This window comes from Simochromis diagramma, unplaced genomic scaffold (assembly GCF_900408965.1).
Source record: "Simochromis diagramma unplaced genomic scaffold, fSimDia1.1 OVJJ01000361.1, whole genome shotgun sequence".
Taxonomy (NCBI): Eukaryota; Metazoa; Chordata; class Actinopteri; order Cichliformes; family Cichlidae; genus Simochromis; species Simochromis diagramma.
The window spans coordinates 18,624,571-18,643,524 of NW_024386860.1; the positions used below are offsets into that span (position 1 = coordinate 18,624,571).

Sequence of the window (18,954 nt, forward strand, 5' to 3'; positions counted from 1 at the left end):
TATCGGGGTATGAGATTTTGGTCATATCGCACAGCCCTAGGTGATGTAATGATAGCGTTTTAATAAAGAACACAAGGACCGAGCCCAGACTCAGACCACAAGAACAGATCTAACATTCACAGAGAGGAGCAGGTGGGCGGGTCGAGATTTCAAAGTCTGGATTCAGTTGCGTCGCTTGAAAACTAGACGAGAAATAGAAGCTAAAGCGAGTCCGAAGCCACCACGTCCCGTAGCTGTAACGATGAGGTGAAGGTTGAGAGGAAACGTCGGGGACACGGAGGATGAGTGACAGATGTGCTGCTGCAGCTGGAAGACACGCCTACTGGGATCAACATCTGCACACAGGGGAGGGGAGAGTGGGAGAAACAGGCAAAGATTAAGGGAAAGGAGGAGCTCTGGATTCATGGGAATGTGACACAGAAGCCTTTTTGCTATTTTTCTTCACATTTCTTTTATTCTCTTAATGATACGATTGTCTTTGTGAGGTTTTCAACAAAAGTCATCGTGAACTGAAAGCATCTGACATCACGGCCGCCATAAAGTTTTTTTTAAACATCTGTTTTTTGTTTGTATTTGTGCTGTGTGTTAGCTTGCAGACGGGTTGCATACTGTTCTCTACATTTCAGACACGATATTGTACTTTGCACAAAAGACACAATGCTAATTGGTCACTCCGTGCAGGGCTGTGCAGAGAAGTTTAAAGGGGCGGGTGCTCAAAGTTAAAAAGGGGCACATTGAACCAGGCTGAATAACAACAACACACATTCATCAAGAATCTAATATGGGCAACAAGGCAAAGCAAACATAGCCGATGCTTTACCTGATGGGTACAATGTTGCTGTTGAGGGGTTGCTGTGGATAGTGCTGGAGGGCGGGGCTGTGTTGATCTGAGACTGTAGACATTAAAAAGTCCACAGGAGAGATGGTAGCAGATTAAACAAGTGTCATGAGATAATAACAAAATGCAAAGATTGGTGACAGCGCTTGGAACCATAAGGCAGCAAAAAACTGTGAGAAATAATTTAGGCTCTGCCTGTGAATCACTCTTTGCTTCTCTTCTTCCTTCCATCATTTCATATATCACTCTCCACTTGCTGTCTATCTGAGAACAAGGCACAACTTGCTATTGCAATAAACTATAATCTAATTATCCACACCTAACAACTCCAGCACTTAATCTATAATAAAATGATGACAGAAAAATGTTATAGCACTGCCTTTAGTAGCCTCACACAGCTCCTGCTGTTTCCTCCTCATGTCCTTACCAGCCATGTCTGGACAATGTTATATCATGAGTAATAATTTAAAATAATCCATATACATAAAACACACACATGCACGTGCACACAGTGACATTTTAGACCTTCTTCAGAATACTGTATATACTATGGGCATCATGGTGCTGATCCAGAATCCTTACATTATTATTTATTACTAGAGCTACAATAATAAAGCAATGAGGGGAAAAAAGTAATAAATATGAAATAATGTCATTATGATGATTCCATTTGTTTCACTATCCACTCTGTGCAGGGCAAAGCTTATTACATGTTTAAACCGTAGAGATACAATCATTTTACTGCTGTAAAATCCACATTTTGTCTTATTTAAAATATAAATCTAATATAATCTGCTTCTTAATGTATGTTCTTTAAAATACAGCGTGTGTTTTTAATATATTATAATTATAATAATGCATAATTATGTGGACATGCATATTAGATCGTTTTTAGTGAAATATAATCCCTCCAGAAAGGCAGGAAAAGCCCGGAAACTTCCTTTAAAACTAAATATGTTCCCTAAAACGGTGACAGAGCTACAGACCCATGACAGCCTTACACAGGTAGCCAGCAGCTATGACCAGCACTACTTGTGCAGTTAATAAAAGGACAGGTAATGTTTGTCGCGCTGTTGCACACACAGCACGCTCGTTTGTTTCAGTTCGTCAGTAGCAACAAGACAGCTTACCAACGTGTACGTAATAAGCTAATACTCCTGTGTGCTACACACTACAGTGTGCGCTGTACACCTACTTACTGGTTGTGTCGCATCAGTCTGTGTCTCTGAGTTAACTTGTGTTTCTCCTGCAGCTCCGGACCGCTAAAAATGCGCGTGCTCTTTGTGAGCTCGTTCCCGGCTCGTAACCAGCGCGTTCTGCCGTCAAGGGCGATCATTGGTTAAATGTGATCATGTGACTGATGCAAGCCAGATCCTTTTATTTAGCAAAACTGTGATTAATAGTTAAATATTATTGTTGAGGGGCACAGACAGGACTCCGCACGCACACACACATTAAAAAAAAAATAAAAAAAATTTTTTTTTTTAAAGTTGGCTCAACAAAAGGGCACCTTGGGCACCCATCAGGAAAGGGGCGGGTGCTCAAGCCCCTCTAGCCCCCCCCCTTCTGCACGTGCCTGACTCCGTGAATTCTGTCAGATACAGATTTTAATGTTAGACAAAGATGAAACACAAAGTGTAGTTTTAAGGGGAAAAGTAATCCAAAGCTACCTGTTCCTGTGTGGAACAGTAACGCACTGTTTCGATAATGAATTCATGTGATTGACAGAGTTCAGGTTCACTGCCACACTCAGGACAAAGACCTCAGACAGCAGCACATCACAGCACCATCTGCAGCCTGACAGGGTCACAGAGACGTTTCTAATGCTGTGAGACTCCAGTGAACCACGGTGGAGTCGTTACCCACACATGCAGAAAACCACTTCAATTCAATTCAATAAATCTTTATTGATCCTGAAGGTTGACCCTGAAGGAAATTGTTTAAGGCTACCGACTTTTGCCAGCGCCATCTTACCCTTCCGACCATACATACATTAGAGCAGGGGTGTCAAACTCAAATACACAGTGGGCCAAATTTCAAAACTGGAACAAAGAATGCACACCCAACATGCTCCTCTGACCATTGACGGAGCGTCTGTGGAGAGAGTGAGCAGCACCAAGTTCTTGGGTGTGCACATCACAGAGGATCTCTCCTGGACGTACAACACCACAGCACTGGCCAAGAAATCACAGCAGCGTCTCTTCTTTCTCCGCAAACTAAGAAGAGCAGGAGCACCAGCCCCCATCATGCACACTTTCTACAGAGGCACCATCGAGAGCATCCTGTCGAGCTGCATCACTGTGTGGTTTGGAGCCTGCAATGCGTCCTGTCATAGAACCCTCCAACGCATAGTGAGAGCTGCAGAGAGGATCATTGGTGTCTCTCTCCCCTCCCTCCAGGACATTTACAGCACCCGTCTCACTAAAAAAGCCCTTTGCATAGCGGCTGATCCCACGCACCCAATGCAAAGCTTCTTCAAGCTGCTGCCGTCGGGGAGGAGACTGCGGAGTCTCCAGGCCAGGACCAGCAGGCTGAAGGACAGCTTCATCCATCAGGCTGTCAGGAAGCTTAACTCCCTCCCGATTCTGCCCCCTCTCCCCTCTCTCCTCCACGGTCTCACTGAACTCTGTCACACACACTCACACACACACTCTCTGACTCACTCACTGGCCTGCACCAGTTACCAGTCACTTTGTGGAGCATTGGACTGCCATTACCTCATAAGACTTTGTTGTTACACTATCTCTTACCGTACATTACTAAATCTCCATTTGCACTATTTGCCTATTTGCACTACTCTGCCTGGTTTGCACTCAATGTCATTTACCCTTATATTGTATATTGTATAGCTTTCTTGTTATATGTAAAATTGTATTATATTATTTAATTTTATTTAATTTTTTTTACTTTAAAATATTTTACTTGCATTTTTAATCACTCTTATATTTAAATGTTCATTTTCTATTTTATCTAGGGATTGAGAGTAACGAAGTTTCTATTCTCTGTATGTCCTGTACATGTGGCAGAATTGACAATAAAGTTGACTTTGACTTTGACTTGAAAGTCGCGGGCTAATGTTAATATTTATTGAATGAATCTTTTCTTATGGACTCAAACACGTTTTGCTGAAAAACTGAATATGGAACAAGCAAAGCTTAATACTAAACAATATATATATTAGCTGTATAATACCAGTAGGCCAGCTCTAATAATAATTTGGTATGGCTTCGCGGGCCAAATGTAATTAGGCTGCAGGCCAAATTTGGCCCGCGGGCCAGAGTTTGACACCTATGCATTAGACAAACATCACATGGGGAAGACAGGTCAGGGAGGTATACAATGGAAAATGCACAACATGAGGAAAGACAAGGAGAAAAAAAGAACTCCCCCCAGACTGAGCTCCAACAGGGAGATCAGTTTGAGAACAGGAAAAAACACCTCAGCACATGAAGCACATGAATCTGGAACAATCCTGGAACCTTCACCGGAGCGAGCTGCCCACCAAAACAACGACTCGTCCAGGAGGTCGCGGTGGCGGTAGTGTGACGGTCTGGGCTGCTCTGCAGGAATTCTGCTCTCTACCAGAAAACCCTGAAGGAGGATGTCCGCCCATCAGGAGATAACAATGATCTTTCCTGGACTTCAATCAGACTGAGATGCTTTGGCATGTTTTGTCTGTTGAACTGACAGAAAACAAGGTACCAGCACTTTCTTCTGTTTAAAACAGAACTTCAAAGTATTCTTTGTCCCTGAGAATTTCATGTGGACGCCTTGTTTCTAAAACATTTATTAGGGCTCCAAATGCTGTAAGAATCCGGTCTTTAGTGATGACGTGACGAGTCCTGCTTCCGGCCCAAACGAATCTGCGTTTAATAAGGCTGTTGTGTTTTTAACATGTTTGAATGTTTTGTATCTATTTAATCTGAACAAGCCCCTAAAAACAGTGATCACTGTCGGCCTCTCTCGGTTTATTATCGCTCTTCATTTTAAAGCTCAGTGTTTAAACCTCACGATGTAACTCCAGCCCCAGCAGCAGTATATGAATGACTAACCTCGTGTTGTGGATGGATTATCTCAGATGTTCTCCGGACTGAAGTTTGGTCCTTTTACAGCATCCTGCCATGCGATTACATTTGTCCCGAACCATCAAGTTAACTTTTATCAAGTTGAAAAAAGTTAGCGTTCATCCTCCAGCTTCACTGTGTTTATGCTAACATAGCTGTGTCGCTAGCGGCCACGTAGCACATCATTATATAGCAGCTAGCCCAACTTCAGTAACCCTACAAACGTCACTGCTGTTTATTTTTCTGTCTTCATTTATGTTGGAAGTGACAGCAGAGCTGTACGTTTGAATTTTTCAGAAATCTCTCAGTCAGAACATGCTATATCATGTTTAGGTGGAAGCTAGCGAGCTAACTTCCTGCTAACTGTGTTAAACTTCATAAATTCCGTTTTCATGGATGCTTGGATGTTAAACTTAATTGTTACACCTGGTAAAACAGCAACGCTGATCATTTTATTAAAGATGAAAGAATTTAGACAGTTTTTAACTCGTGATGCTGCAGTGTTCGTTTGACTTTGGGACCTGCAGCGGAGTTTGGGCCCAGGCACAGCTAATGATGTCAGACTTAAAGACTGGATAGGGCACAGTAAGAAGCTCAGAGAAGCCAGCAATTAGAAACTCTTCAGCACGACTCTGAGATTTTAAGCTAAAGGTTTTAAGCTAAAAGCGCACAGATGCTTCAGTGTGACCAGAAAATCCTTTTGATTCACAAGTCAAACATGTAAATCCACCTCTAACGAGGAAGATGACGGGAGGAGCCGGAGGAGGTGCCACCCTTCCTCCTCCACCCCCGCCATCGCCCCTCTCCTCCTCTAAAAGCAGCCCTGAGCTGCAGCTCTGGATCAGCTGTGTTTGGTTGCAGAGGTGCTGATGCTGCTGCAGCAGAGCTGTAAGTGGGTTCACGTCTTTTTCTCTTTAATCTTGCAGTCAAAGAAAATATGCAGATTTTTCTGAGTCAATTTGGGAAGTTTGGAATTTCCTGTTGTGTCAGAGAGGAAATGATTGCATGCAGTTTACCGTCTGTCTCCTCCTGAAATATCACCTGATGATGTCTGATCACAGATCAGTTTTGTGTGATTCCAGCTGTGATGTTGTGAAAGCAGCTGCTTGTCTGCTGAGCCTGTTAGTGGAGCTCAAACTACAGACTGAGCTGCAGCAGCTCACGGTGTGTCAGAGCAGACGGGATTCATTGAGAATGTGCTGCCTGATGAATGTTGCTTGGATGGACTGACACTGCTGACTCAGATCACTGGAGCAGCAGCTATTTATAGTTTGTAGATTCAGATGATTATTGAGCATGTTTTCAGATCTGCCCACTTCAGTGTAGAGCAGGGGTGTCAAAGTCCAGTCCTCGAGGGCCGCTGTCCTGCAACTTTTCCATGTGTCGCTGCTGCAACACGCCTGAATACAATCAGTAGATCATCAGCAAGACTCTTCAGAACGTGACTGCATGCTGAGTAGGGCTGGGTATCGTCACTGATTTCTAGAATCGATTCGATTCCGATTCACAAGGTCATATTATAATTCAGATCAGGACATTTACATATTTTTGTATCTATAAAAAGGAAGCTGACACTTTCGAGACTTTATCAAAGGTGTGAGCGTCACAGCAGAGGCCTTTGTGTCAAAGCAGCTGAGGATAAAACACAGAAAAACATGAAGGTGATTTTCCTGTTCTGGGATTTTATAAAAATATTCTGCAGCACATCAAAAACAAAAGAAAACCATTAATCAACACATGAACATTACCTCTGAAGTTACAGCGGTTTTATTACAGACACAGAGTTTTGCATTTTGCATAATTTAAAAAAGTTTAAATTTGTTCAGTATTTAACGGCAGAAATTAGGTTTTCTTTTTGGAAGTATATAAAAGGAAAAAACAGCGGCCGACAGTCTGTAAACAACGTTAGACTTGTGTGTAACAAGCAAGCGAATAATGCAGAAAACAGATTTTTAGACGGGAAACTGTTGTTGAAGTACAGAGAGAGAGAGAGAGCTGTGCATGAAGTGAGATTTTATCCTGGTGGAAGCAAAACAGCAAGTCAGAGAGAATCCATGACGATGTTTATGTGAAGCTTAGTTTGGATCTTCTTTTGCTGCTGGTTCGGTCAATATTGTTTGGAGAGAGATCAAACTAACAGCTTTAGAATCAGCGCATAAAGGGCGTAAACACAAAGCTCGACCCGCTGACACATCAGAATCAGCGAGCTGTCGGCTTTCAGCCCCGACCGTGTCCGTGCCCTCAGGTGAGAAAGGCGACGTCTCACTGATTCTGATCCGCGGGTCGCGCTGTGTGTTTACGTCTTTGTGCAGAAGCCGTGTTCCTGCTCTCATTCACTGTTTTAGCTGTTTGGTGGTTCTTGAAATTTTGTGAGGTTCAACCTGAGATTCTGGCGTTTTGGGCAAAATAAATTTATATTAAAAAAATCGATTCAGGATTTTAATGAATCGATTTTACGTTATCCAAGCCAGAATCGATTTTAATCAATAAATCGATTATCAAAACCCAGCCCTAATGCTGAGGTGCAATTCAGCCATTTGATTCATGTTACAGCAGCTCATGAGTGAATGAACACAGTGCAGTAAAAGTACATTTTTCCAAACATTTAATTAAATTAACCTGAGTAGGGTTGCAACGTCAGCATGCAGTCAGGTTCTACAGAGTCTTGCTAATGACCTACTGATTTTATTCAGGCGCGTCGCAGCAAGCACATGTGGCCCTCGAGGACTGAACTTTGACCCCTGGCGTAGAGAATTAAGACGTGCTGTTTTACCTCAGCGGGCTTTTGTGGTGACTGCGTGTGATGGTGTTTGTTGATGAGCTACAGAAATGCAGCCTGTGTGTTCTTATGTTCATCAGCTCATGCGTAAAAACTCATTCTGCCTACGAAGGAGTACCAGGGCCATATTTAAAAAAGAACATTTAAATAATCTCCAGAAGTTGATTCTGTTCATCTGGACGTTTCCAGAGAAACGTTTCGTCATCATCCAGGTGACGTCTTCAGTCTCAGCTGACTGCAGGTCTCAATCTTATAAACATACATTTGCATAATGACTGAAACCAGCCCACTGGAGGAACAATGGGCTGGGAGGCAGTTCCTTCATCATGATTATGCAAATGTGCATAATTTCCACTGAAAATGCTCCGTCCAGATGAACAGAATCAACTTTTGGAGAGTTACTTACCTGGATGACTAAGCATGCATCAAGAAATGTTTAAATAATGTTATTACTTTCTTATACTTTTGCTTTTTATTTGCTTTAGCATTTAATCAAAGTTTATATTTCATGAAAAAGGTTGAAACTGGATTTTAGATCTCTAATCTCACTCCTTTTCTCCAGAATCTGTTGTTAATATTAATTTTAAGAATAAAGTCAAAATATTATATTTACTTTTCTTTCTCGACATTTTGTTACAGTACGTTTGCGCGAGCTTGCATTTGCAGAATGAATGAGGTTTGACTTCTCGTCTTTTTATTTATTATTTATTTTTGAAATTCTTCAGTATTTCATAGAATTGATTAACAATTCTGATTTGAGTGTTTTAGAATGATTAAAAATCAAAGAAATATTTCTAACTGGCAGAATATAAAAATGTTGGTTCTTGTGTTGTCTGTGTTATAACTAACTCATCTTTGCATTTCAGATTATTGTCTGACTCGAGCGAACCTTTTTTATTTGCCCTAAATACCAAAAAAAACTTTAACCAGTGCTCGGTAACGCCTGACATAGGAGGTCAGGTGGACAGGCCTCAGCATGGTAAAGGTTAAAGTTCATAACAGTAGAATTAGAAAACTAGAGAAGTTTTCTCAGGGTGGCATGGAAACCAAAGCCATTTCTTTTACACCTATTGTCACGTCCTGTAATGTGCATTGTACATATATGGTTACAATACATCAAAGCAGTAAGTATAGGGCTTTGGAACTGACGTATCGGCACAATGTATTGTGGGAGCGTGGCACCATATTTCTGGCGTGAGTTAGAAGGAAGGTTGTAGAAACATGCTTAAAAGCAGCTCAAAAGAAAAAGGACGGTACAGAGACAGATTGTGTCCAGATGCAAAGAGACGGTATTTGCCAAAAATAGCGAGCACTGGAAATGTGGACCCGTATGAAGTACAGCCGTGGAGTAGAAACCCTGAAGACCAACCGCTATTCACTCAGCCTGATATATTTTCTTATCTTGTCTGTGGAGTCAGCGCGTACAAGGTGAACCAGTTTCACAATTATAAACCTCTGGAGGGACACATCCACGTTTGTTGAATAAAGAAAGAAATTTTTCAAATTACATAATATCACCCACCACTAACACTACTCGGTTTAATGTATCTTTTGAAAAATTTACAGCACAAGACTTTTAAGAGTATTTAACAAGAGCAAGTTTCATTTGTGCCTGGTTTTACTACCAGACTGTTCAGCAGACACAGCAAACCTTCACCATCTTACCCAGGAGGGTCCCCTCTTCACCCTCACATGGAAGAAGTAATCTGATTGGCATGGTGGTACGTTTGAAGCAGGGATTTCAGAGTGCCCGTGTGTAGCGCTGGAAACCAGTCACGATGTGTTTCATCCATTTCATTGGCAAGTTTTTCTGCAATAATGCCAAATAGCAACTCTATAAATAGAACATAGTTCTGCAAAATCACTCATTAGGATGTTTGTTCTAATTTGTTATGACCCCAGATCACATCGCAAATAAAACTACCCTCATGATGCTTCCAGGTGGGGAAACAATGAAAAGATAAACTATTTTCAAGCTTATTCTCCTGCCGGTTGTGCGTCTGACGTTACGACCACACAGCAAGTACGTGTTAACCGTGTGCTTTCTCTCCTCTTTCGCTAGCGCTTTGTTTGGCCCAGAAATATGGTGCCTCAACCAAAAATCCTGGTCACACCCCCTCCCGTGACATCACGCTCCAAAGCCTATACATCGGTCATGTGATTTGGAGGCGCCGGCATTAACAGCAATAACCTTCATTCCATTTCCAGACTGGAACAATAAACCTCGTGTGTGAAATCTGGAAATGCCCACGGTGTTGATTCAAATGCGCTCTGGGACAACCACAAGCATCGGCTGTTACTCACATAAAGATGTAAAGTTGGTCCCGAGCTACAGGAGGAACCATTTCATTGGTGGAGGGGTGGGGGGGGGGGGCTCACTATTGTTATGAGTTCAAATTGGGGATGGACACAAGAGGAAAAACCACAATAACAACATTGGTCCGGCCGGGTTGAGTCAAACGATGATTTTAATGCACACACGCGTGGGAGATGGACACTGTATGCAGACAGCCTCAGATCTCAAAATGGTGGAGCATTGCTCAAACTCTTATAGCCTCTGGTGCCTCCACCTTATCATAAAAGCCTAAACACTCACATGCTTTTCTCTCACACGGCGCCTAAGCTACAACCTTGGCTCCCTGTTTATCTGCTCCTGCTGAGATGGGGCAGAAAACTCCAGTATACTCTCTCTTCTAATCAGACAAATAAGGCGATGACTTTCTGCGAACAGTATTTCTTATAACTCAGCAGTATAATGCATCCTAAAACAATATCATTCATTCACAATAAATCAGCAGTCTACTTTAATGCAAATCAGTTTAACTAATGCAATAGTTGTCAGCTTCTTCTAATTCAGGGGAATAATGCAAACTAAAACTACATAATAATTCACAATCTTTAATTAGGGGTCTAACATGGCATAAAATAATATTATAATCCAACAATTCCCCCTGATGAGCTCTTTAGAATAAAGAGCTCGCCAACACCCTGTAATCCAGTGTGGCCGGGTTCATCTCTTCTCACTCCTGAGGCCCTTTGTCCCCCTGTTGGGCGAACCATATGTGAGATGACCTCTGTGTTTGCGCAGTGCAGATGCAAGAAAAACTATTATTCCAACAATAGCAGGTACAGATGACACTCCCCAGTTCTCCCACAGCTTTATTTGGTGCTACCTTATACCCTTCAGACGTACTCAGACTAGAACCTCTGTCCAAGGAGCTTTTAGCCTTTATTTTATTGCTGCAGCTACCAGTGTCGTCCAGTTGGGTGATCCTCTGCTCTTCTTTCTTCAACCTCAGGGGTTAGACAACCCTTCAGTCGTGGCACAGATCAGGGGATTATTCTGCCCCGGTTTCAAACAACGATCTGTGCATCCTCGGGTCCTGTGTGTCCTCCAGAAAAGATCAGGAACGCGTCCCCCTTTTGCCCAAGAGCCTCTCGAACCTCGTTGGTCTGGTGTTCCCGGATTTCCGCCAACCCCTTCATGGTCATTGCTGTGTTTATGGGATCCATCCTTTCCAGGTGACTACCCGGAGCCCAAACGCCATCACCCTTGGACCCAGTTGGTGTCTCGGCAGTCACCGTATCTATCTCTGCTGCCAAGGATCCTCGCATATCTGTGACCTCGTCTGGTGTCTGTTCCTTTTCTCTGTGAGAGACAAAAAACCAAAACACCTCTCTTCCTAACCCTAATAATCTAATGTTGTTATCTACTGACCTTCTAGTGATTCAGAATTGGTTTAAAACATTCAAAATGTTTCAGGGACTTATTCTAATCATATCCTATGTGTGTGTAAGCATGTTTGCATTTAGCCCTCTGCACTCAAGGCGTTTCCTACACTTTATCAGTCCGGACAGTCACGCCGAACGAAGCTTCTGACCTTCAAGAGGCCGAGTGCCAACTCATTATAAGCACATTTGCAAGGTGTGTCTGAAAATTATTGAAACCACTCTTTTTAACAAAAGGCAAATAAATTAACAAATCTTCTAAACGCTATCCAGTTCATTTCAATGATTGATGCTTAAACATGGAAATAATGATTTATGCTTCTCACTGGTCCTCTAAAAAAGTCCGGAAACTTCTCGGGCCACTATTAGCTTAAGCTTTACCATACCTAAGGTATTCAAGACACAAATGAAATTATAAAATGTTCAAATAATCCTTGTTTGATGTTAAAACTCAACTTCCCCCTTTTTGGCACATTCCAATGTGTCAAATCAACAGAGTTAGAAAATTAAAAGAAAAGGTTAGGCAGCTACAAGGTTTCCCAGATTATTAAGTTGACCTGCGTGTAATGTTCTGACTCAGGTATTTAATATTTTAATAAATGTCATTTAATCAACTACCACTACTTAAGCTTAGCAAAAGACATAATTGAATAAAAGATCACAAAGAATAATATGATATCAGTGGTGTGTAAGCGCGTGCGGCCTTCTTTGCTCCAAGTCACTCAAATCCATAGATCAGCCAAACCTCGCGCTGACTGTAGCTTTTAACCCTTATTAGCTTGAGCACAACTCTATAATGAGCAACAAACTGCAATATGTATAAAGATAATCATAGTTACACCTGCAAAGAAAGATTATATGATTATCCTAACACCTGTAAATAAACGATCAACCTGAGGTTATAGCAATCACTGGAACGCAAATGTTAGTATAATATCAAAAACTTCAATTAGATGATGATCAATGCAATGCTTAGTACTTGATTCTGATACAATAATAATGCCGATGTGAAAATAACAGTAAAACACCCCTTTTTTCCCGTTTAATTTGACACATAAACGTTTATAGATGGCTCTCTTAAATTTGACCTTCCCCTGGTTTCTCCCTCCCTGACCACAGCAGGGGAAACTCTGTTTCGATTCAGCCATGAATGCAGCTCACCTGATTCATCAGTGAGCTCCACCATCACTGGCGTCTGACAGGGTGGCGCTGCATATTCTTCCTTTAATGGGTCTATTTTCAATCTGTTAATTAGATTACTTAAACATGAAGCAGACTACATCCACCACAAGTCAATACAGCTGTAGATGTGGCCAATCATCAATCTATTACCAATCAATAACAACAGATAGCTTTTATTTTATGTATGCTCTTAATCAACCACTCACCCAGAGGATCTTCAATCCCAGGAAATTCCTTCTCCTCTTAAATGAGTCTGTCCTCCTTCCATGCCCTGGTAACTGGTTCATCCAGAGCCACATGATCTCAAAATATACATACAACAAGCCAAACCACACCTTGGTCACACCAACCCTTTTCCGCCCTGAAGATGTTCAACGCCATCTTAGTATGGACTGAAAGTGGCTTTAACGCTGACTGTCCTGACAACCCATTTTATGACATTCCCTGGTCAGATCTGCCAATCTCTGCACCAGGGTTTTAATCGTTTTGCCATTTTCATTAGTTTTGTTTTGCAAAAATTAAGTGTCACCAAATCCCAGCTCCATTATATCAGTCATGCTCTTATGCTTATCCTTGGGTATTAAGATTATTAGCTCTTGCTACACCAGGTGTTCCTAATTTTGGTTCAAGTGAATTGATAGACCTTTTGAAGGCGATTGTTTCACACATTTATTTAGATGTCCCAGTCCTTTTGTCTCGGGATGCATCACGCTGCCTTATCTGGGGTTAGCTGTTCTCTGGGGATGCGGGTTGAGTGGGGGAGCTCTTCAAGGAGGGGGAGTGTACTCCCCCTGATGAGCTCTTCAAGATAAGCTAGGTTAGCCTTCTTGTGTGAGCTTTTCAAGTGCACTTTAAGGTTTGTGGGATTTTTTAGTTTTATAAATGTCCCTCATGACCCCCTGATGACCCAGTAATTCATTTTTGCGCACTGCAGTACACATTTAGTTTTTGCTTGTAGCTCTCATCCTCTACTTGCCACTCCTCTAAGTCCTGATGTTTCTTAGAGAGGACAACAGTACCTTTAACCTTATATCACATGCGTGGGGGTGTGGCCTTGCCAATTGTTTTTTTTTTTTTTTCCCCACCTTTTCAAAATGGCTGGCGTGCCCACCAGCACATTTTATGGAAGAAAGAAAGGTAAGCATGATATTTACATTTAAAATGTTTTGTTAAACTCAGATTTTTATTTTATTCAAAAATAAACATCAGTGACTTCTGGGTTGGTCCCTGATCTTCATCTTATGAGATTGTTATTTTAATAACACTTGATTTATTTAAAAGAAAAAAGAAAAAAGAAAAAACGAAAATATTTTCTCCCTGTTTTTTCTTATTCTCTGGGTCTCAGGAGGACATTATGTCCCTCTCGACTACCAGACTCTTGTTATGTCTAAAAAACAGTCATATTAAAATGATCCTCAATTGGACTCTGGCGCTTTCTCCCGACTTTCCTGACATGTTTCTGCGCGTGGACGGAGCAGCCGCACAGACGACTCGACTACCGTAGCGCCTAACTTAGCTATTGTAGGGCGCGCACACATCAATGAAACTAAACACATTTGACAATAAATCCAATTGACTTTGGCTAATTTTGTGAACATTCATTACAATTTTAGTTAATTTTCCTTTTTTCTTGTTATTTCCGTTAAAGCAAACGTTTTTCCACTTCTAGTTTCCGTTATTTCATTTATTTTCTTTAATAATAATAATAACCCTGCTCTGCACACTGGAATAAACATAATCAACATGATCAACATTTTACTGCGTGTTATTTCACTATCTTATTCAGTCAAATACTCCATCCTTATGTGGTTTGTGACATTATGTTTATCTAAACCTCCACTTTGTCTCTAAATGTTTAAAGAATTTTTCAAGTTCAGGGTCAAATTTTGAGAATTTGACCATAAGTGAAAGTTATGGCGTTATCACCCCCTTTTGGGCTTACCTTTCCCAGTTTTGATGATATTCCTCTCTATTCTTTGCAAGCACCCCTTTTTCGGTGGCGAGAAACTGTTGGTGTGGTCAAGTGGGTGCTGAAAAAACAAAAGCTCAGGACAGAACCGTCACCAGTCATGTACTTCATTCAAAATTAAGATATATTGACCTTCATATTGATCCTCTGAGTGTAATGTTACATTTTAATTTAAACTTCTCAAAGCTAAACACAATATTTTACTTTATTTTACTCTTGTTCTTGTGCAGCACCACCCCTGTCGGTTCTCTCTTAGTTTTAAATTGCTGACTATTTCAAAAGGCGGGGACCAGTGTTTATCATTACATATCTCTCTTTTGAGTTTGGCAAGTTTATCATTTCCCTATTATTCATAAACCTCAGTGCAGGAATTTTTATTTTTAATTTTATAACCATTAATTGACTTTTACAGTGGCCTGCCATGGTTAACAATAACCTGTTCAGTCATGAGTGAAAACGAACCTTTTCTTCACTTTAACATTTAGCATTCCCAACCATTTTATAATGTTACATTAATCAAAATACAGCTACTATAACACAATTTTCTTAATGCAAACATCAGTAACTCAAAATTAGCAACCAAAGGGTTAAGTCTGCAGTTCACCCTCATGTGACGCTGCAGCCTCCCCCTTTAGTCTCTGTCATTCTTCTGTTCTTACAAAAACAACCCAAAGCAAGACTAAACGTCCACCCTTCTTTTACAGGCTGGGTGAATTGTTTCTGGACATCTACTAATCCTAAAGTCGGTACCATTTTTGTCTTAGTATCAAGTCAGTCAAAACTTTTAGTCGTCAGTCCATCACAGTCCAGTCACATGCATACATCCACACACATTCATACCAGATATTGCTGATAATGGAGCTCCACGCGCAACCTACTCGAAGCTCAATCGTCTGGATGTTCGTGCCAAGCTCCAGTCTACGCTGCTGCGCCAGCTCTTCCTCTGTCTCTCCCAGCCAAGTCAAGGTTTCTTGTTCAGGTCAGAGTTCAGCTGCAGCCAATGCTGCTTGTTCTGCTTTGTTGTCATCTCCTTGCTGAAGTCCTGAGCCTGCAGAAGCTCCCAGTGCTCCATCACTCCTGAAGTCTGGGGGTCTGAGCTGCTGGGATCTGTCAGTCCAGACACCGTATCCTCTTCCTCCTCACCGTGTCAATACCTCCACGACACTCGCCCCTCAGTCGCAGATATCACATGTATGAGGAGTCCGTTTCTATGCCTTTACAATTGCAGCTGCTGTCCATTTGTTGCAGGCAGAAACGGCTGACATCCAGAGGGTGTAAATGAGAGTCTGCAGCAGCAACTTCCCCAGTGGAAGACCTCAGTGTTTGTTCTGTTAGCTTAACAAAGGCCTCAAGGAAGTTTCTGGGATGCTCATCTGGCCCCAGCAAGCTCCGGCCTGACTTCACTTCCAGTGTCTGGGACTGCAAGTCTGATGGGTTCCATTATCAGCCAGCTCCTCTTGAGCCATGCTCAGTTTCTGCTCTGATGTCTTGAGCTCTCACTGAGGACAGAAACCTCAGTCTTTTCCGTACACATCAGATTGAAGTCCATTGATGTCTCCCTTGCCTTGCTCCACGGCCTTCTGCGGCTCTGCTGTTCGGCTCTTCTCAGAGGTCAGCTCCTGGCCGAGCCCCGACACCTGTGCCTTCAGCTTATTTTCTCCTGGTGCTTTTGTCCATTCTGAGGTACCTCCTGACCTCAGTTAGTCCTCCTGTCTCTGGCACACCATTTTCTCTGCCCGATCATCAGTGTTGGTCCGTCACTGTCCTGCACAGTTTTAATGCAGCGTGGTTAAAGTCAGCGTTGTCTTGCTCGGCCTCACTTTTCCTCCGGGCTTAATGGGCGTCTCGTCACAGCTCTGTCAGCTGAAGCTGTCTGGAAATCTCCCCCGTGTAATGAAACGGGCCTTAGGTTTAACGTTCTCCGTCTCTGCTGCATAAGATCATTTTCCTGCAGCGCTGTTGACCTCTTCCAGTTGTTGTTGTGTGTCCAGCTGCTATAGCATTTGGTCAGGGTCACATCCAAGATGGTGGAGGAGAGAGCAAAGATGGTAGGGAGGGAGGGCAGGAGTCCAGGGTCAGCCTCGGCTTTCTGGGCGACAAAGCAGCCTGCAATCAAGCATAAAGAGAAAAAGGAAAGAGAAAAAACAAAACAAAACAAAACAAAATCGAACGAACCAGAATGATGTTTTATTGGCTGCGTCACTCAGAGAGGGGAGAAACACCGGGACCGAGCCCTGTGTCAACCTTCTCTCCCCCTTTTTTGTTTTTTCTCTTATATATATAATATATCATATAATCAACTCATAACCCACCAAGCTGACAGGACAACACAGGTACATGTTAAAATTCTTAAGATCATGTTTAAAAGCACAAAAATGGAACTTTCTTTCAAAGTCAAAGTCAAAGTCAACTTTATTGTCAATTCTGCCACATGTACAGGACATACAGAGAATAGAAACTTCGTTACTCTCAATCCCTAGATAAAATAGAAAATGAACATTTAAATATAAGAGTGATTAAAAATGCAAGTAAAATATTTTAAAGTAAAAAAAATTAAATAAAATTAAATAATATAATACAATTTTACATATAACAAGAAAGCTATACAATATACAATATAAGGGTAAATGACATTGAGTGCAAACCAGGCAGAGTAGTGCAAATAGGCAAATAGTGCAAATGGAGATTTGGTAATGTACGGTATGAGATAGTGTAACACAAAGTCTTATGAGGTAATGGCAGTCCAATGCTCCACAAAGTGACTGGTAACTGGTGCAGGCCAGTGAGTGAGTCAGAGAGTGTGTGTGTGTGAGTGTGTGTGACAGAGTTCAGTGAGACCGTGGAGGAGAGAGGGGAGAGGGGGCAGAATCAGAATCAGAATCAGAATCAGAAAGGGTTTATTGCCAGATGTTGAGGAGGTTTACAACATTAGGAAATTGCTGCGGTGCTTCAGTGCAACATACTGTCATAAAAATATAAAAATAAGAATAAGAATTAAAAGTGCTAAGTGGATAGATATATACATGATATATACATGAGTGCAGGTGGTGATCAGTGCCAAACATGGAATGATGCAGTGAACACAGCGTAGGGTCATGTGTTAGTGGCGGGAACAGTCATACGGTTATTGTTCATGTGTCCGACAGCAGAGGGGAAGAAACTGTTCTTATGGCGAGAGGTTCTGGTGCGAATGGACCGGAGCCTCCTGCCTGAGGGGAGCAGGTCAAACAGACTGTGTCCAGGGTGAGAAGGGTCAGCTGAGATCCGAGCTGCACGCCGCAATGTCCTGGAGGTGTACAGGTCCTGCAGGGATGGGAGTCTGCAGCCAATCACCTTCTCAGCAGAGTGCACAACACGCTGCAGTCTCTGTTTGTCCCTGGTAGTGGCTCCAGCGTACCACACGGTGATGGAGGAGGTGAGGATGGACTCGATGATTGCAGTGTAGAACTGCATCATCGTCCGTGTTGGCAGGTTGAATTTCTTCAGCTGCCTCAGGAAGTACATCCTCTGCTGGGCTTTTTTAATGACGGAAGTGATGGTGGGCTCCCACTTCAGGTCCTGGGTGATGGTGGTACCCAGGAAGCGGAACGAGTCCACAGAGGTGATGGGGGTGTCAGTCAGGATGATGGGGGGGAGTGGGGCTGTGTGCTTCCTGAAGTCCACAATAATCTCCACTGTCTTCTGGGCATTCAGCACCAGGTTGTTGTGGCTGCACCAGGACACCAGACGTTCAACCTCCCTCCTGTAGGCAGACTCATCCCCGTCCGAGATGAGTCCGATAACGGTGGTGTCATCTGCAAACTTGATTAGCTTGACAGACTGGTGGGTGGAGGCTATGCTTTAATGTCATGTACAATAATGTAAGTTCTTCACTGGCTGCCAGGCAGGTCCTCAGAAGAGGGTGGAGTTCCTTCCCTCCTTCTCCTTTTTAATTGGATTTTAATAAAGGTTTTATTTTAGGATATATTGTTTTATATGGTTTTTATTTTTTTAGAATTTACATCTGTCCTTTTCTTGTGTGTTTGGAAATGTGTTTTGTAGCCTGTGGATAATGGAACGTACATAATTTAGAAAGTGATTGTGAATGCACCATGGGAATCGGGAGGGAGTTAAGCTTCCTGACAGCCTGATGGATGAAGCTGTCCTTCAGCCTGCTGGTCCTGGCCTGGAGACTCCGCAGTCTCCTCCCCGACGGCAGCAGCTTGAAGAAGCTTTGCATTGAGTGCGTGGGATCAGCCGCTATGCAAAGGGCTTTTTTAGTGAGACGGGTGCTGTAAATGTCCTGGAGGGAGGGGAGAGAGACACCAATGATCCTCTCTGCAGCTCTCACTATGCGTTGGAGGGTTCTATGACAGGACGCATTGCAGGCTCCAAACCACACAGTGATGCAGCT

At 42.5% G+C, this 18,954-nt stretch overlaps 1 protein-coding gene across 2 annotated transcripts in view; it reads left to right on the forward strand.

Annotated features, from left to right (window-relative positions):
* The first annotated feature begins 5,673 nt into the window (after positions 1-5,673).
* The window catches only part of LOC120732982 (collagen alpha-6(VI) chain-like), a 62,208-nt gene continuing 48,927 nt past the window's right edge, over positions 5,674-18,954 (forward strand). For both annotated transcript variants that reach the window (XM_040030930.1, XM_040030931.1), the window contains exon 1: positions 5,674-5,790. The gene's annotated coding sequence lies outside the window, so the exon portion shown is untranslated. The remainder of the gene's footprint in view (positions 5,791-18,954) is intronic.